The sequence below is a fragment of the Gobio gobio genome (assembly GCF_949357685.1).
Source record: "Gobio gobio genome assembly, chromosome: 22".
In the NCBI taxonomy this organism is placed as follows: Eukaryota; Metazoa; Chordata; class Actinopteri; order Cypriniformes; family Gobionidae; genus Gobio; species Gobio gobio.
The window spans coordinates 21987562-22006634 of record NC_137118.1 but is presented as its reverse complement, the minus strand read 5'-3'; the positions used below and the strand labels follow the sequence as shown (position 1 = coordinate 22006634).

At 35.8% G+C, this 19073-nt stretch overlaps 1 protein-coding gene across 4 annotated transcripts in view; it reads right to left on the bottom strand.

The window, feature by feature from the left end:
- cntfr (ciliary neurotrophic factor receptor) overlaps window positions 1-19073 on the bottom strand; it is a 221040-nt gene that overhangs the window by 181271 nt on the left and 20696 nt on the right. Inside the window, exon 2 of one of the 4 annotated variants that reach the window (XM_079804550.1) lies at window positions 13941-14082. The exons of the other annotated variants lie outside the window; for them this stretch is intronic. The gene's annotated coding sequence lies outside the window, so the exon portion shown is untranslated. The remainder of the gene's footprint in view (window positions 1-13940; window positions 14083-19073) is intronic. 4 annotated transcript variants of the gene reach the window in all.

Sequence of the window (19073 nt, the reverse complement as noted above, 5' to 3'; positions counted from 1 at the left end):
CTCTTCAAAGACGGAATGTCCACTGCATAAAATGAACAATTTTTCTCAATGCTGAAACGGGTCAAGGAGTACTTACGGACCACCATGACTGATAACAGATTAAATGGCCTGATGCTGATGGCTATTGAACCTGCAGTTGTGAAGTCCCTTAATTTGGAGGAGCTTGTTACGGACTTTTCCAAGTTAAGAAACCAACGCTACACCTTAACAGATTAAATGATACAATACTGACAATGATACTGACAATGTCAGTAAAGATTACGGCGACTTTTACCTTCTACTTTTACCGGAAAAATTACCTCAGCTAATACTAATCACGTGTGAATAAACCTGCTGTAAATATGTACGTAAATATTCCATAATTCCCTGTTTAAAAGTAGTTTTCCGTGGTTTTTCAAGTATGGAGGCACTTGAAAAAATCATTCAGTTGTGTTTTAGGAGGTGGGACAAGCCTGTGGCAAAATTCAAGTGTTTTCTGCTTACCATTCAGATTAAAAAAATAAAAAAAATAAAAAAGCACTTTCCTATTACCAACAAAATCCAATCAGAATTAAATCAATAAATTGTTCGACCTAACTGTTATGTATAGGCTATACATAGATTATATGTGTTTGCGCACATGATATCAGGAAGCAACTTTAAATGCACATGACAACAGGGAGATGACAGTGGTGTGTAAATTGAGTTACCCCTCCCACTTCTGCTAGATTTTCTGAGATTTCTTATCCCGTGCGAATTGGCCATTAATATTACAGACGTCCTGTGGTAAAATTGCATTACTCCATCTACCCTTGCACAACTAATCCTGTCCGAATAGGGCTTTAGTTGGATCTGCTCTTCAATTGATAATTTAATCCCTTAAACGCATACCTCGGTTCTTTAGCGACCCAGGATGTCATTCACTACCCTCCTCATCATTCATTTTTTAAAGTTAGACATCAACCTTCTAAGTATTCCTCAATCAATTCATTATAAACAATTTAATAAGAAAAAAAGTATACAATTCTAAAAGAATGCCTCTTTTTCTAATGACCCGAGGTGTGTAAGAGTGTACATATATTTTTTTCTGCTCAACAATAGTTTAATCTTTAATGACGGAATAAGTGCAATTCACCCTTATTCCACAAGGTGGCAATGTCTGTTTCAGGAGAGTTTTATATTATCGTGACCGTGTTAGATATAGATCCGGGTCGCTAAAGACCCAAATATGTAATAATGATTGGCGAAACAGTCATACATTTAAGGGTTAAGGTGTGTATAGGTGTGCTTTGTTGTGATATTTGAGGATGGCTGCGCAGGAATGAATGAAAATATGTGGAAGTCACGTTGAGGTTTTGGTGAACTGATACCGGGGTGCCTTGTTAGTGTCCTTGTTAGTCCCGCTTGGAGTGGAGTGTGAGCAGTTATATTGGTGCCATGTCCTGGATGGGAATGAGGTTTAGGGGGGAATAAGTGTAACGGAGGTCAGTAAGTAAAGCTGTGCAGGTAGCCTCACTCCCCTTACCTCAAATGGAGCACTAGTGTCTGCAGTCTTTAGAGTCCTAATTAATGTGCCTGCCTCCTTACCGCTGGTTCGAATCCCACCAGGAGCAGTGTGAGTAGGACTAGTTACACCTGCCTTGCTAAGCTCACCTCCACAATACTACTAGGGTGTTGTGAGAGGTGCCCAACATTGCTACAGTCCTCTTGGTGTTTTGTTTTGCATGTTGCAATGCAGTTACAATTCCTGGTGGTTGAGTAGCAAACTCAAAAGAGTCCAGTCCACCTCTAAACATGACTCTGGTCCCTCCTTCAATGTAAATCTATGAGACTTTCTTTGCTAGTAAACTTCTTTTTGACAAGCTGTGTGATTTGAGGTACTGTATTATGTCAGTAACACAAACGTGGGATTAAAGTTTCATTTCACATGCCTACTGTAAGTACGAGCAATAGAAAAACTGATGTTTGCCTCCACAAGCACCACTAAAACTGCTAGACTGCATAATCTCAAATACATATCCAATGAAAGATGACAAGATTACACCTGCTAGACAATCATCGGCACATCCATTCGAATTTCATCACACCTTCCATAGACGACATGACATGTCGCGCGAACGCTGTTTTGCAATTTTTCCAGCGCTTGTGGCGGTAAATCACAGCATCTGAAAAGGGAGGCTTCAGTTTTTCTCCAGCTGTTCTCATGTAGGAAGGTGTCAGAGCTCACACATGGCAAGAATCAAACGAAATGGAGACAGAGTGAGAGAAAGAATGAGAGTGAAAGAGAGAGAGAGAAATCGGAGAAAGCAAATCACTCGAGGGGTCCAGCAGACATCAGTGAGTCCAGCTCAGACGCTCAAAGTAAATGACTTCCTTGTGTGCTCTCCTCTCTGGTATGTATTTTTAAAAAATAATGCATAGGATCACATTGCTTCTGCTCATGGTGTTTGTGATGTGCCGAGACGGACGAAAGGGAGAGAGCAGAGGCTAGCCGTCCTCCGAGGAGAATACAGAGAGGAGGTGATCGCTTGGAATTTCCTTTACAATGAGCTTTTCTCACAGAGAGAGGGAGAGAGAATGTACAAAGGGAGCAGTATGTTTAGAAAGTGAGCTGTCAATTAATGTGTGACTATTTTCTAAATAATGTCACATGAAGTTGGTTCTACTACATGTAAAACTTATTACTCTATTGTTCCGAATATAAGACTGAAAAAATGGGGTTGTCTTATATTCAAGGTCTCTAGACCCTTACATGTCAGTAATACACCCGCCCCTGTAAATACACTTCCAGTAGTTTACATTGCCAGGGGATTGCATGATGGCGAGTGAATGTCCAGAACACAGAGATGAAAAAAGCGGGCAAGTGAACCAGCAACCGAGGAGAGGTTATGATGCAAACTTTAATCTCATGTGGATAAACACAGTCATGAAACAACTCTCATTAAGCAAATACGGTGTGTCAGAATGTAATATTAGAAGATGGCGAGCCCAAAAAGACTGTCTTAAAAATGCTAACAGCCAAAGAAAAGCTTACCACAGCCCTAAAAGTGGCTCCTTTTTTATTTCGGCTACGTTCTGATACACTTGCCTGTCGATTTGTTTAAAGCGGCCGCTTTGATGCGGCGTAAGAATGAGGTGGCGTAATGGATTAGCATTACGCCACAGAACAAGTCTTGCCCAACGCTTGCCATCCGACTTCAGGGGGAACTGGCTGTCTTTTCAGCTCTATGTGATCGGCCTAAGGAAAAAACATATCCCCTGGATCAGATGTGGATGTGTTTTTTGACATGCCAACATCTATCACTGGACATAAAAAAGGTGAGAAATCAGTCATCAAATGAAATCTTTAGGTTATTTTTAAGTGGGTTTTTTGTGATTGTTGGTACATTTACCAGTATTTACCATAGTTTCAATACAAAAATCAAAATAAGAAAAATATGCAATCTGAAAAAAAACATTTTGAAAAAAAAAAGGAGGGGGGGGGGGTATAATGTAATATAATATAACATACATGCATTTTCTTTAAATTTTAAACTTTCTTTAAACTTTCATTTCATTCATTTTTCATATAATCCAATTATATTTCTACATTTTAAAGTTTAGTATATGTTTCCAAATACTTTTAGGAGTCACTGGATCAATACAGGACCATCAAAACCATATAGACCATACAGTATGTACAATGTGCATATACACTTTAGGTAGTTTTGAGCCAGTTTCAGTCCTTGAATTGATATTTCCTTTACACCCCCATGGGGAAATAAAATGACTGTAGTCTAGACCTGTGGACAGAGGGGACGTTTCTGATCAATAAATGTGAAGCGTTTCAAATCCCTCTCAGCCAGAAGACCCACGATTGCTTACTCCACTGAATATCATTATAGCAAGAGTAAGACCTTTGATTAATATATATATTTAAATTATTGTTCTCAGGTGTTTAATTTTTAATTTTTAATTGTATTGTTATTGGTAGCATTTTGTGCATTTTGTATTAATATTATAATTATTATTTGTAGTAGTAGTAGTACATTAACTCTGAATATTTATTTACTTTCAAACAAACATTTATAATTACAACTGTCATTGAAATTGTCTTTAAAATCAATTAAAATCATAAAATTTGTATTGCAATTTTTGGCATTACAAGGATTATTCAAAACAAATAAATCCACCAATTGACAAGTATATTATTATTATTATTGGTAAATGTATTCTGAATATTTATTTATTGAAACGTATATTTAGAATTATAACTGTCATTAAAATGTATTTAAAAAATCTGCAAAATAATAGATCATAATTAAAACAATTACATTTCTAAATATGATTATCAATCAGATATATGTATGTTTGCTAATATTATTAATAGTGGTAAATATTATGAATGTTTATATACTTAAAATATTTAGAATTGCATCTGCCATTAATGTTGTTTTTTTAATCAAGTTACATTGTTATATACTTGTTTACAACAATGGTAATTTAAATGTTATTTTCTTAATGAATGTGTAATAATACATTTTACATTTGTTTCTCCAAATGTATTTTTTTTTTATTTGATTGTGTACTTACTATTTATTTGTATTGTAAACAGTTTATTTTTTATTTTAATATTTTACACAATTATGTTGCACTTTTTCTATGCTATTCTATTCTGTTCTATATAATGTGATTTTTTTATACATATTAGCAAATTTGACAGCAAAAAAAATCCCATATCCCTGTGGTGACTGATTTCCATCTCATGCTATATGCAGCTGGGTGGCATGTAGAGAGAGGGTGGGTCCAGACAGACCCGCTAGTCTTGTAATTATTAACATTATGGAAGATCTGGTGAAGCACTGGGGATCCTACACTTGCCAGGATGTCCCTTGGGAATTGGCAGCATCCGTTATCAAGGGGATGGAATCATTGAGTAAAGGAGTAGACTGAGATAATGGAAATGGTAGTGAGTGCTTTTCCTCTCTCTCTCTCTCTCTCTCGCTCCATATCTGGTGTCTGGTTCCATTCCTCATCAGAGGAGCAGACCTACTGACGTCGGCCGCATTGATCGTGGAGCGCTGGTGACAAAATAAAAGAACCCTTAGGGTTGAGGGTAAAAAATTGAATTGTAGTTGAATCCAATCGCTTTTAGTTGCTATATGTCTATGTAAATCGCTAATGTGCAACCTCTATGACACACTGCATAGCTATTCCTGAACACGTTATCTTCACCAATTGACTGTAAAACAATGATTGCATGAGTGTGAATTAATTGCTACTAGTTAAACGTATTTATTATTACTAATTATACTTAATTATAATATACACTATCAGTCAAAAGTTTGGAATAATTACGATGATGTAATGTTTTTGAAAGAAGTCCTGTTTGCTTACCAATACAGTAAAACAGCAATATTTTGAAATATATATATATATATATACAGTAAAAAAAAAAATCCGTAAAATAAAAAGTACTGGCAGCTTATTACCTGGACATTATCCAGTAATTTTACAAACATCTCCGCTAACCCTAACATAGAACACAATGGAGTTCAAAATTCTAAATACAGGTAAAACACCTGTAAATAATAAATATGTAAAATTCTGTTAAATTAATACAGTACATTGTGCCCCATTTTTACAGATTTTTGTGTAATGAGTGTATGTGTGTCCTGTGTATAATTAGTATGTATATTTGAATACATACACTTACATGTATATAAGACATATTTGCATGTATGTACTGTATATATATTTATATTATATATAAACATTAAATATATAAATAACAATTTTTTCTGAAATATATACATGCATGTGTGTGTATTTATACTGTATATACATAATAATTATACACAGTACACACACACATATATATATATTATGTAAATACACTTTTATTTAGGATGCGATTAATCGCGATTAATCATTTGACAGTCCTAATATTTTTATAACATTATATCATTGGTGAGCATATAAGAAAATTCTTTCGAAAACGTTAAAAGAACTTAATTATTCCAAAATATTAATGTAAGTGTGTAACTAATTTACCTACACATGACAATTTAGCTTGTGATGTTCCTACCAATGTGTATAGACTACACAGTTACAAAAACCTACTATATAATTGTGTTAAATATACAATTTCAAAAGCACAATTAATCTTTTCTATGAACTGGCGTTCTATTTATCATGGATAAATCTCTCCTATGCACCTTGAAGCTAATCATGAGGGCTCAGGACACAACAGCACCATCCCGCTGGTTCTAATTGCAATCAATTAAAAAAACTTTCCAAGCGTGAAATACGAAGCCTGACACGGGACGTTCTGAGGCAGGCGGAGGTGAGGAGGCAGGCCGAGGTGACAAGCCACGCAGCTTTGATTAAAATCAATATCAAACTCCAGCAGGAGCGTGCTTACAAACAGAACTGACCTTGTGCCTGTAATATTAACCGACAAAAGAATAAGCGCTGGATCGTTCGGACTATTGGGTGGATAGATGGACAAAGAGGGGGGAAGGGGGACGAGAAAGACAAAGCGCCTCCTTGACACCCCAAGCAATGCCCCCCGAACGCCGCTTTATTATTTATACTCTCTTGCCGTTGATATTCGTCTCCAGTTCTCTGTCCCAGCGCGGCCGGCGCCTGACAGCTTAGTAATCACACATTTAAAATTGTTACCATTTTCCTTGATGATTCTCAATGTGACCGCAGTTGGTATTAATACAGGTCACAGAATAATAAACAGCCTGTCAGCACAAATAGACTGGCATGTCTGACTAGCATTTGGTTATTCAGTTTATCTAGCATGAACCAGCTTTGCCTGAAGGATAGAGGTTATGTGTTACCTGTTATTTAAGGGCCAATGGCTGTGCCTGCAGAAGCAAAATCACAGCCACCCACCTGGCCGAGGTAACAGCTAATATTTCAGCAAAGCATAAACTCATTAATGCAGAATTTATTTAAAAAAATTTTTTTTACCAGAATACAGCATACTTATTATGGCTGGTTCTTGTAAAAATGGGTTAACAGCACAGGTCTCAGGATACTGAAACATGATGCCAAATAGGCCAATGTAGCTGTAATATGGTAAACAAGACATTTTCGTACCAAAAATAGGATACAATTCTTCAATAGGTCTTCTTCAAATAGGGGCTGGTTACTATGTTTATACCTGCACATTCGAAATTATATATAAAATGTTATATAACAGCAGCTTTAAGAATGGAATCAAGCAAATATAATAACATTGTAAAAAAAAAAAAAAAAAAAAAAATATATATATATATATATATATATATATATATATATATATATATATATATATATATATATATATATATATATATATATATATATTTAAAATCATATTATCTGTTATTATCAAACTATGTTATAATTATATATTACTAATTATATTGTTTTTTTTATTAAAAAAGTTGTATTAAAAAAGTTAAAATCAAAACAATTAATGTGCCATACTTGTTTACTATAATAATAATTATAAATCAAATAATTTCATTACCGAATGTGTCATAAACATTCTCACTACATTTTACCATTAAAAAAAGTAATTTCCACATTATTCAACTAAATAAAAAAATGTAATAAATTAAAATAAAACGTTAATTTATTCTCATTACTTATTTATTATACATATTTAAAATAATATATTTAAAGTATTATATAGGCCTATATATTTAAAACTGTCCTTAAATTGCCTTTTTTATAAAAAGCAAAAAGTTCCAATCAAAACAATTAATATACCGGTACCAAACTTTTTTTAAGTATAATAATCATTATAATCCAATAATTTCATTACCAAATGTGTCATAAACATTCTCATTACATTTTACCATTAAAAAATAGATTTCCACATTATTCAACCAAACCATCCAATGAAATGAAATGAAATAAAATAAATAATAAAAATCAGTTTATAGCTTTTGTTTATGTTCGCTGATCAAAGTTTATATGCGAGTAAACGCCTAAATGAAATCTGTTCAGAAAATTTTTGACTAAACTACTCAGTTTATATGAACGTGTTTTACAATCACTTTATGAACTTTTTGAAGCGTCAAAGTTTCAGTTCTATAGGGACAGAAAGCTCTAAGATATCATCAAAAAGATCTTCATTTGAATCTCAGATGCACTTTTCCTATATGACAGACGCATGTAAGTGCTCAATAGATCAGATATCATGAAATGACATTTTCTGCTTATCGCACCAGCTCTGATGGGGCATGAGCGATTCTTACCCCACTAAAGAGAGCCAGAGAGATGGCCTTGGCATTGGAAAGATTAGTGGCCACTTTTAAACACGAGACAGAGACAGTGCATTATCAATGACAGTGCATTACTGTAGTATGGCAATGTACAACAGCAGACTTACAATAGTTAGCATACTGCAGAGCAGATGGTCCGAAAGACAACTCAAATGGTCAGCGCAGCATGACCGCAAAAGACTGATGATTATGTTGAAATAAATCCAACAGTATTTGCATTATTTCCAGGAGGTATATTTAGCTCTTTATTTATGTGTGATGGACTACTGTACATAGAGGTTCAATCTTTGGAATGGTGACTCAGTATTCATGACGACACACACCACAATGAACATTTCTCATTACAGATGCTCATACATTCTTAATGTACATTCTTGAACTGTCTCAGGTCTGAACATATTCAGTATCTGTGTTACAGTGATTATTAATGATGGAAGTTTTATTTTATTTTTTGTTTTATTTTATGTATTTTATTAAAATGATGTACTGTTTTTTTTATTTATTTAATTTTATTATTTTGTTTTGTTTTATATTTATTGTTTATTGTATGTTGTTTCTTTTTCTTAAATATAAAAATAATATATATATATTTTTTTTTAATTAAATATTGAATAAAACACCATTAAAACCACCAATAACAATGCCATTGTTTTATTTTTATTTATTTTTTGTTTATTTTTATTTTATTGTTTTATATTTTATTTTATTATTTACAATAATAGACAAATATAAAATAAAATAAAATATAAAATTACATTAGATATTGAATAAAATACCATTAACAATATTATTGTTTTATTTTATATCTTATTTTATTATTTACAATAATAGACGGACACTATAAAAAGACAATTAAATATACAATTGTATTAAATATTCAATACAACACCATTAACACCTCCATTAAAATATTATTGTTTTATTTTATTGCTTTATTTTATTATTTACAATAAAAGACAAAGAATACAATTTAAATTAAATATAAATTAAATTGAATAAAACTCAGCATTAACAATATATATATATATATATATATATATATATATATATATATATATATATATATATATATATATATATATATATATATATATATATATATTATTATTATTATTATTATTATTATTTATTTTTTTATTTTTTTATTTTTTTGCACATTGAAAGTAAAAAATAAGCCTGTCAATAAGCCCGGACATGTTATGAGGTTGTGCTGAACTGCATGATGTACAGCAGAAAAGCCGGATACAACTAAGCAAGTTTGAAAATTTGAATACCAAGAATAGCATAGCATCCAGGAGGTATATTGGACACAATATGTCTCCTTTTGCTCTGATACTCACACCCCAGACACGATTGGCAACTACAAAGACCCCCGGCAAACTGTTCTGTGCCATTCGGGGCAATTAGTCATGGCGGTGGGGGGAGTGCTTTAACTGAGTTTTGCTAAAGCGACCGAGACAAGAGCGAGAGGATGGATTACACCATGTATCACTGCTCAGGACAGAAAGGCTATCTGGCCAGGGATGTTGTAGATTACATGCTAGAACACCGTAAACCAACAGAGCCAGATGGAGTTAAAGATATGCATCACGCAGGCCAGCATGAGACCAGTTTAAACGGACAGTCAGACTTTCCCAGATAACAACACCTAGCCATTTTCTAATGGATGGTAATGATACAATGCAACATTTGAATATAACCACTATGATGTCTCAAATTATGTTTACCCTCGTTGTAACAAACCTGTTAAAATAAAATTGCTTAAACTAGTCAACACAATCTCTAAAAAGCATGGTCAGTGTGGTGCTGGTTTTAATTACTAGTTAATTCGTATGAACTCGTACAATCTGATTCACATCTTCTTGCTTACTATTTTTCAAAAATCATACATTTCTGTAAGATGAGATTTGTTCGGAAACATATGCTTTTTAGAAAAAAGTAAGCATAAAGGTGCGCATCAGATTGTACGATAGCAATTCGCCAAACATATGGAAACATATGATCTTCAGGATAAAAAGTTTCTTTCAAAATTGCCACCTTGATTTCTCATGAAATTGGGTTGAAATGATCAAATCAGACCAATCTAACTAGCCAGCAAATGTAACATGTCAAGGCCAAGTATGGCAACCCATACTCGGAATTTGTCCTCTGCATTTAACCCATCCACACACATTAGAAGAAGTGAGTAGTGAACACACACACTGCAAACCGTGGCACACAGACCCGGAGCAGTGGGAAGCCATTCACTGGAGCATTTCAATCATTTCAGAGTTGGGTATCGTTTGGGTTTTTTGCGATACCGGTGCCAAATCGATACTTTTAAAATGGTACCAGTGCCTAAATGGTGCCTGAACTGATACTGATACTGAAAAAAGTAATTAAAAATGTCACAAAACGATAAATAATAGCTTTTTATTGAAAAAAAATATTTAAATTGAACAATTTATTAAAAGTTTAATGTATACTTAAATATAAAAATATAAATAAATACAAAACACAACATTTACTTTACAAATTCACAATAAAACTATATAGTTAACTACAACGTGTTGATATAAATAAGACACGTAGTCAAATTATAACTGAAAGGATTGTTATTGCCGCTTCCATATACATCAGTGTGTAGCCTATTTAACAAACTATAATGTATTTTTGCTAGTACTTATGTGCATTTAAAATAAACATTATGTGGTTGAAAACACTGAACAGTTGTGATATGTGACAAGTGCTGAGCTGGACGCCAACCAAAGCGCGAAAGCATGTTTGAAAAGCAGGTTGATTCGTTCTGGTTACATACCGGTTATATAGGTACCGGTGCCATATTTTCACCAGGTTTCGTTACCCAACCCTAGTCATTTCCTGCCAGTATTGAGAATCGAACCCACAACCTTTGGGTTACCAGTCTGACTCTCTAATGCTTTTGAGAAACACACCCCTGGTTGGGAGACCATCTAACCTATGTGAAGTTAGATTTTCAGCATAGTAATCACCTTATGGTAATCTGACAATCTACAAGCGTGAATCTAACACAACCATCCTAAAAAAATGTGTACAAATGACACCAAGCCTTACCCATCCCAGAAAAACACATGTTTAACGTCTGCAACATGCGGTCTGCTCTGGTTACAAAGCGAACACACAGAACGGCTCTCGTAGCAGCCGGCCGTCACTGTCATTCCTCTCATTTCAGGAAACGCAATACTCTGTTTAAGTGCTTTCATCACTTGCCAAGGCAACAGACATAGCAACGCAGCCAAACAAATCTGAGCATGACATCACATGATGTTGGCTTGTAGACAACCATGTAACGACAATCTTCCTCTCACCACCAGCTGCAAATATCAACACTGTCTGGTGGTCCGTGAACGAAACGACCCAGCAGAGTTTATGTTAATGCCATCATATTTTGAGAACATGTTTTGGAAATATGCTTGCATACTTATGTTTCAGAAGACATAACAAGGTCCAAGACTTTGTCTTACCTAGCAACTAGAGTTGGGTGGGATGACCAGTTGTGCATCTTCATATTTTTGTGGAAACCATGATCCATTTTTTGTTTGTTAACTTTTCAGGATTTTTTGATAAATAGAAAGTTCAAAATTACGGAGCCCCGCACATGACATGCAGTAAAAAACTAGTAGGCTAAATCGTGCGCACGATTCACTATTTCGTTCCCTCGATTTATAAAGCGTGCGCACGTTTTACTTATTCGTTCCCTCGATTTGCTAAATCATGCGCATGATTTATAAATTGAGGGAACGAATTAGTAAATTGTGTGCACGATTTAGCAATTTGAGGGAACAAATTAGTCAAACGTGCGCACGATTTATAAATAGAGGGAACGAATTAGTAAATCGTGCGCATTAATTATAAATCGAGGGAACGAATTAGTAACTCATGCGCACGCTTTACTTTTTTTTCTTGCATGTCATGTGCGGGGCTCCATACAAAATAACAGCATTTATTGGAAGTATTTTATGTAGGGATACTACATCCAGCAGTTTGTTATCACATAATAAACACAGACAGGGTGATCAGGACCCCGATGTGAAATGGAGGGGTCTTGCATAAGCCTGAAAGGGTTTATTCTGCAATAACTGCAATAACTAGTTTATACAAGTTCAACATCACAAGTGTGTAAATAAATAAATTCACAATTTTTTTATAAAATGCTCTTTTGTGCGGAACTACTTCCTTCCGCCACGGATTAGTAGTTTAACGTAAAAATGATGTCCTTTTTTCTTTGTTTCTTCTTCTACTCACTCATAAAGACAGTATTTGCTGCCATCTAACGGTGTAATAAATGTAACTTTCACTGAAGTCGAAATCACAATCACAAACGGACACTTTCTCAATACCAAATACAGCATGTTATTTATTTAAATTATTTACGATCAATAATACTTAAATAAACAATATTAGCCATTATTAAAGTGCAAGAAGTTTGTACTATATGAAATAATCACAAGCAAATTACAAAAGCAGCTTTATAGCAGCCTACAGATTTCATTTAAATAAAGATTTAAAGTTATGAAACTATGCCCTTAGCCAAATCAATTTGCTCTGGAACAAATAATAGATTAATAAGACCAAAGATTGCCCGTTTGATATACCCCAAATTAATTATATCTCATGTTTAACCACTCTCTATATACGAGCCAGCTGCAAATTCCTGAAGGACTGGTCGAGATGAAGCTGTTCTCTGCGGGTACATGAGCGCTGAATTGCCGCTGACGGTCTGGAGCTCGCATCTGAGAAACCGTCTAATCAAATTGTAAAATAGGTGCTTTGTATGAGTCACTTATTTAAGGTCTAAATAACTACATTTTCATTTAAAAAACTCTTAAAACTACATATTCCGTGACACAAAAACAATAGTATTTGTAAAAAATATGTTGGATTTGCTCGACCCCCATGACAGTCGCTGCAAATGGAGTGATACAAATAGTGAAACGTTACAAGTGCTGATACTGGGAGAATATCGCACGGCTCAAAAAGGCTCTCAGCCAATCAGGTCAGAGAACCAGAAAGAACTGTTGCATATATACAGTATATACACACACACACACACACACACACACACACACACACACACACACACACACACACACACACACACCATCATCATCATCACTAATACATTTAATACATATAATACATTTTATATGTCTAAACAACTGAAGATAATCTAGATGTTTTACTGAGTACTCTGGCACAATACCATTTATTTATTTATTTGATCAGCTGCGGTCATTCAGTATGCACTGAGCATCGGGCAGGAAATGCATTTGTCCCTGCCTGCTCATGTTTGGCAAGAGAGGGGGACAGAAACAGCTCAGAGCGCATTTCTTCCAGGGCATATTACGTTTTTTGTTTGACATTGAAGTAAACACATTTTAATGGATGTTGGACCGCACATATCACTGTGTCACTGCCGCTGATATAACTGTAAAGCAGGTGAAAGTGCTTAGTGCAGAAAGACAGGGAGGAGGTGCTGATACGTCCGACTTTCTGGAATACTCAGCTCTGCAGAGACGCAACCAGACACTCACCTTGCGGGTGTCACCAGCTGCAGTTTTCCACATGAGCGCTTCTGCAAACATTTCAAAAATCGTTTTTTTTTTTTTCTCTCTCTCTTTGGACAAAGACACTATTTCACAAACAACAACAGAACAGAAATGGAAGTGTTCACACCTGAACCAGACAGATGGACCGGCTGGCAAACACTTTTACGCTGTCTTTTGACAGCTCAGTGGCTGTGACACACAACAGTGTTCTCCTGTGGTAAATGCCAAATATGCAAGTAGATTGGCCGGCAGTTGAGTTTTGGTGTTTCCTTGATATTCACAGAAATGAGAAAAACAAAAACAAAACGTTTTAAAAGCATTAATGGTCCAATCAGTGCACTTCACACAGTATCTCACTTACCCACATACCGTATAAACCGCTAGGGTGTGCTGGGTGGTTCCTAGGGTGTAGATAGGTGGTTGCTAGGAGTTAATTTGTATATGATTGATAGAGTGTTCAAGGTTTTTGGGATTGCCATGTGATTGACATGGTTCTGGGTGGTTGCCAGTTGTTTTCTGGGGTGTTATGGGTGGTTCTTGTGTTGTAACTACTGTAAGTGGCAACCAGTTACAGGGGGCAGTCGTGGCCAGTCGTGGCCAAATGGTTAGAGAGTCAGACTTACCACGACTGAGGTGAGACCCTTGAGCAAGGCACCAAACCCCCAATATGGCTGCCCACTGCTCTGGGTGTATGTTCACGGTGTGTGTGTGTGTGTGTGTGTGTGTGTGTTCACTACTATGTGTATGCACTTGGATGGGTTAAATGCAGAGCACAAATTCCGAGCATGGGTCACCGAGTACTTGGCCACACGTCACTTCACTTCACTTTCATGGTGCACTGAGTGGTGGCTAAGCAGTTGGTAGGGCATTGTTAGGTGGTTGCTATGTGATTGCTGCGGTGTTCTGGGTAGTTTATACAGTGTTCTAAGAGGTTGCTCGTGGATTCTATGTTGATATTGTGTTGATATTGTGTATTGATGGGTGGTTCTTAATGTGTTGTTACCAGAGTGCTCGAGGTTGGTAAGCATTTGTTAGACTGTTGGTTGGTAAGTGGTTGTAAAGGCATTAGTGTTGTCACGATACAGGAATTTCTAACTCCGATACGATACCTAAAAAAGTATTGATATTCGATACCATTTTCGATACCACGGGGGAAAACGATGCATATACTGTCAAATAGATATTTTTTATATAATTTATTTTTTTGCCCATCTAATGAAAGTCTAGGCAATTAAACATTTGTTCGGAAGAGATCACTTTATATGATAAAGCTTTTAAGCTTTTTCTCATATATAAACGTTGATCAATTACCATTATCTCAAAAATATGTGCTAACTAATTGTGCTACAATAGCTTACATACAGCACAAGGAAGCTTGATTTCAAATTGAATTTAAAAAGACAAGTAAACGGTAATAAAATAAGAACAAATAAACAAATTACAAACAATAGCACAAATAAATGCAATAGAAAAAAATACACATGAAATAGACTGCTTTTTTCAGGTAGGTCTAACAGTATTCAGGTAAGAAACTGAATATAAAACAACAACAAAAACTAAGTAATCAAATTTAAAATAACATTGGATAATCTTCATTGTAACAAAATAAATACAGATTAATCAATTAAAGTTACACAAGTTAATCAGTCAAGAGCAGTAAGTGATCGTTTGTCTTTTTGTAGTTTGAATAATAAATAACTGCTGTCCCTTTAAGACCTCGATGCACGCTTGGATCCCAAACACTGTTCCTGTAACACATTTTACCTGAACTGTGTTTACGTTAATACTCACCAAGATGGGCATTGAGACATTTTTTGAGTGTATTTGACCATTAAAAAGCTAGAAAAAGGAGCAAATTTTTGCACTTGTATGTCAGAGGCGGCTCTATTACGGTAGGCCTATGTGTGTGTGCGCTTCAGATGCAAGCGTGAAATCTGCGGGAATTAGTAGAATTAACGTTATGTGCAATCCTGCACGAAATTCAGACCGGTCACACCAACACTAACATGCTGTCTTGAAGAAAAATCCAGCAGAATACGCATTCACCGTGAGGGTTAGCGGGACTGAATGAGAGGAGGCGGGTGCGTGTCAACTCGCTGTCGGTAGGAGAGGAGAGCGCGGCTGGTATCGATACTGTAGAAAATGAGTATCGTATCGTTTCAGATATTTCAGTATCGATACATATCGAAATATCTATATTTTTGACAACACTAAAAGGCATGGTTATATGGTTGCTATAGTGTTCTAGGTTGTTGCTAGGGTGTTTTGGGTGGGTTCCAAACGTATTTATCTGACCGTTATCAATTTGTAGCAGTAAATGAAGAGGTGTCATATCAATCAAGTTCAATCTGGGTACCACAAGGGCAAGGCTTGTACATGGGCCGTTGCTTTTCACCCTGTGCATGCTTCATTGGAAAACATGCCTTTAGTTTTCACGGTTACACTGATGATACTCAGCTTTATATTTCTTTGCGGCCTGACGAAACAATAAAAAAAACCCAGAGGTTTTAATCATTGGACCAAAAACCTCCACATGTAATAACCTAGAATAATCTCTAACACTTGGTGGCTGCTCTGTCAAATCTTCTTAGTCAGTTAGGAACCTGGGTGTGCTATTTGATAGCAATTTTTTCATCTTCAACTATATCCAAATTACGACATGTGCTCTAAATGTCAGATGCAGAAAAGTTAGTTCATGCATTTATGACCTCAAGGCTAGATTTGTGAAATGCTTTATTGGGTGGTTGCCCTTCAAGCTTAATAAACAAACTCTAGCTGGTCCAAAATGCAGCACCTACAATTCTTAGTAGAACCAGGAAGTATGACCATATTAGCCTGGTTCTGTCAACACTGCATTGGCCCTAGAGACAGATCCCCAGTGAAGACCTCATCAACATGACAGCCATCGGCACAGATCCTCGGCTAAGAACCAGACATGTCCTCTGCACAGATCCCTATGGCCAGCTTTGACTCCTCCCCACCATATGCCGGTGTGTATTTGGTAATGACTGCATGATTTGTATTATTGTAGAACAGTACATTTCTATGACATTACTTTGACACAGTCACCTCTGATAATAGATTATGGTGTTTTGGGTGGATGCTAGGAATTGCTATTCAGTTGATGTGGTGGTATGGGTGGCTTCCAGACATTTACATTAACCTGGGTGGTTGCTAAGCAGTTGGTAGGGTATTGTGAGGTGGTTGCTTGGGCATTGCTATAAGGCTCCTATAGTGTAGCTAGGTGGCCACTATGCCTTCATACGTGATTGGTTGGTTGCCAGGACATTGCTATGGTGTTCTTGGTGGTTCCTAGGATGTAGCTAGGTATGCTTTAGTTGGTTAGGGGATTGCTGTGTCGTTTATATAGAATTATGTGGAGTTGCCAGGCATTTCTTAGGGTGTTCCATGTGAGTGTTTCTTTTTTTTTTACAGTGTAACTAGACGGTGTTGTTGGGAAGTTGCTAGGGCATGGTTATGCAGTTGCTTTGGTGTTCTGAGTGGTTGCTTGCTTACTAGCTCATTCCTGTTTTAAGTTTATGGGATTGTTTTGCCCACTTTATCATCCACCAGGCACTAATAGTAAGTCCAATCACCTTGAAAAGTAATAGTTCTTCAACAAGACACATGCTTTTATGTATCAATCATGTCTGTAGCGCAGACATTTAATACTTAGCAATAGGCTGACATGATGGGAATTACATACATCATCATCCAAGGCCACATAATCAATAATGGAAGACCATGGGATCAGTTGTATACATGTATGACCTGTGCAAGGCTAAACACAAGCAGACTGGTAAATCCATTCTATTAAACAGGAAAACAGTTTGAACAAAATGAGCGCTCTGAACCAGACACTTGGAAGTGACTGTCTGGTCAGCAGTCATCCCACTGTGAGGCCACAGAAGGTCATCGGGACATATAATTGATAGCCAATGCTGACCTGTCCTGCGCAAGACATCCCTGCTCGGCAAGTTTACGAGATCCCCTGATTTAATAGGACCATTTACAGGCCGATGCAATGTCAGTTAGGTCATGGCTGTTGAGGCGAACCGGTGGGAATCAATTAATGAGTATACAGGTAGATGCCAAGTCTATGATCAGCAAAGATTATGCAGCAGCGGTGGGTGAAAAATGCAATTGCGCTAAACATCTGTGCACTGAGGGATGCTGGGGCATTTGACCTTTCCTGCGCTGTATGTTAACTCTGTAACATTTCTGGCTCAGATTAAAGTTTTAAGATTTTGCAACAACAAGAAAAAAATTATTTCCAAGTTGCGCTGTGTTTGATCCTGAGTTTGAAGCGTGTTGTTGTTTTTTTGGATGCTATGTGATATTTAATACTTTACCAGACTGATCTCTAACATCAGATATTAGTTTCTTGGATGATTTGCTTCGGATAAGACAGACTTCCAAATAGAGTCATTTATTTTGACATTTTGGTCAGCTGCTGCAAATCGTGACATCAAAGGAGCAACATTTTCAAGTGTTATTTCTAGTTGGTCATATATTTTCTGTGAATTTAAAGAAATATGCCAGGTTCAATACACATTAACCTCAATCAACATGCCTCGAAGGGCAATTGGTTTTTCAGCAAGACCAGCATAGACAAAAGACAATTTACAATACATTAAAATAACATAAAAAACGAAACAAGACAACAACAGGCTGAAAAAACAACTTACTTCCCCCTACTCCCCCTACTCCCCCCACTCCCGAATTTAACAGAGAGCAGTGGGAATGAATGAATGTTTGTACCCGTTACAACTAAAAAAGGGAAATCTAAACAGCGATCCTGAGATCCGTTTCCGACTACACTCTAAGAAATGCTAGGTTAAAAACAACCCAAGTTGGGTTGAAAATGGACAAACCCAGTGATTGGGTTAAATGTTTGCCCAATGTGCTGAGCAGTTTTACCTAACCCAACTATTGTTTAAAAATTACTATATGGCTTGCTTAAAATTAACCCAAAATGGGTTGGAAATTAAAAATCAGACATAATTACTAGAGGCATCAATAATAATCAAAAAGTAAACATTATTCATAAGCAATTTAATTTTGTTTAATTATTATTCATTAAACTTATTAATAATGTTAATTTATTAAACATAATATATATTAATTTCCAACATACTTTGGGTACATTTTAAGCAAGCAATACATTAATTCTTAAACAATAGTTGAGTTAAATAAAACTACCCAGCAGGTTGGGCAAACATTTAACCCAATCGCTGGGTTAAAACCCAGCATTTTTTGG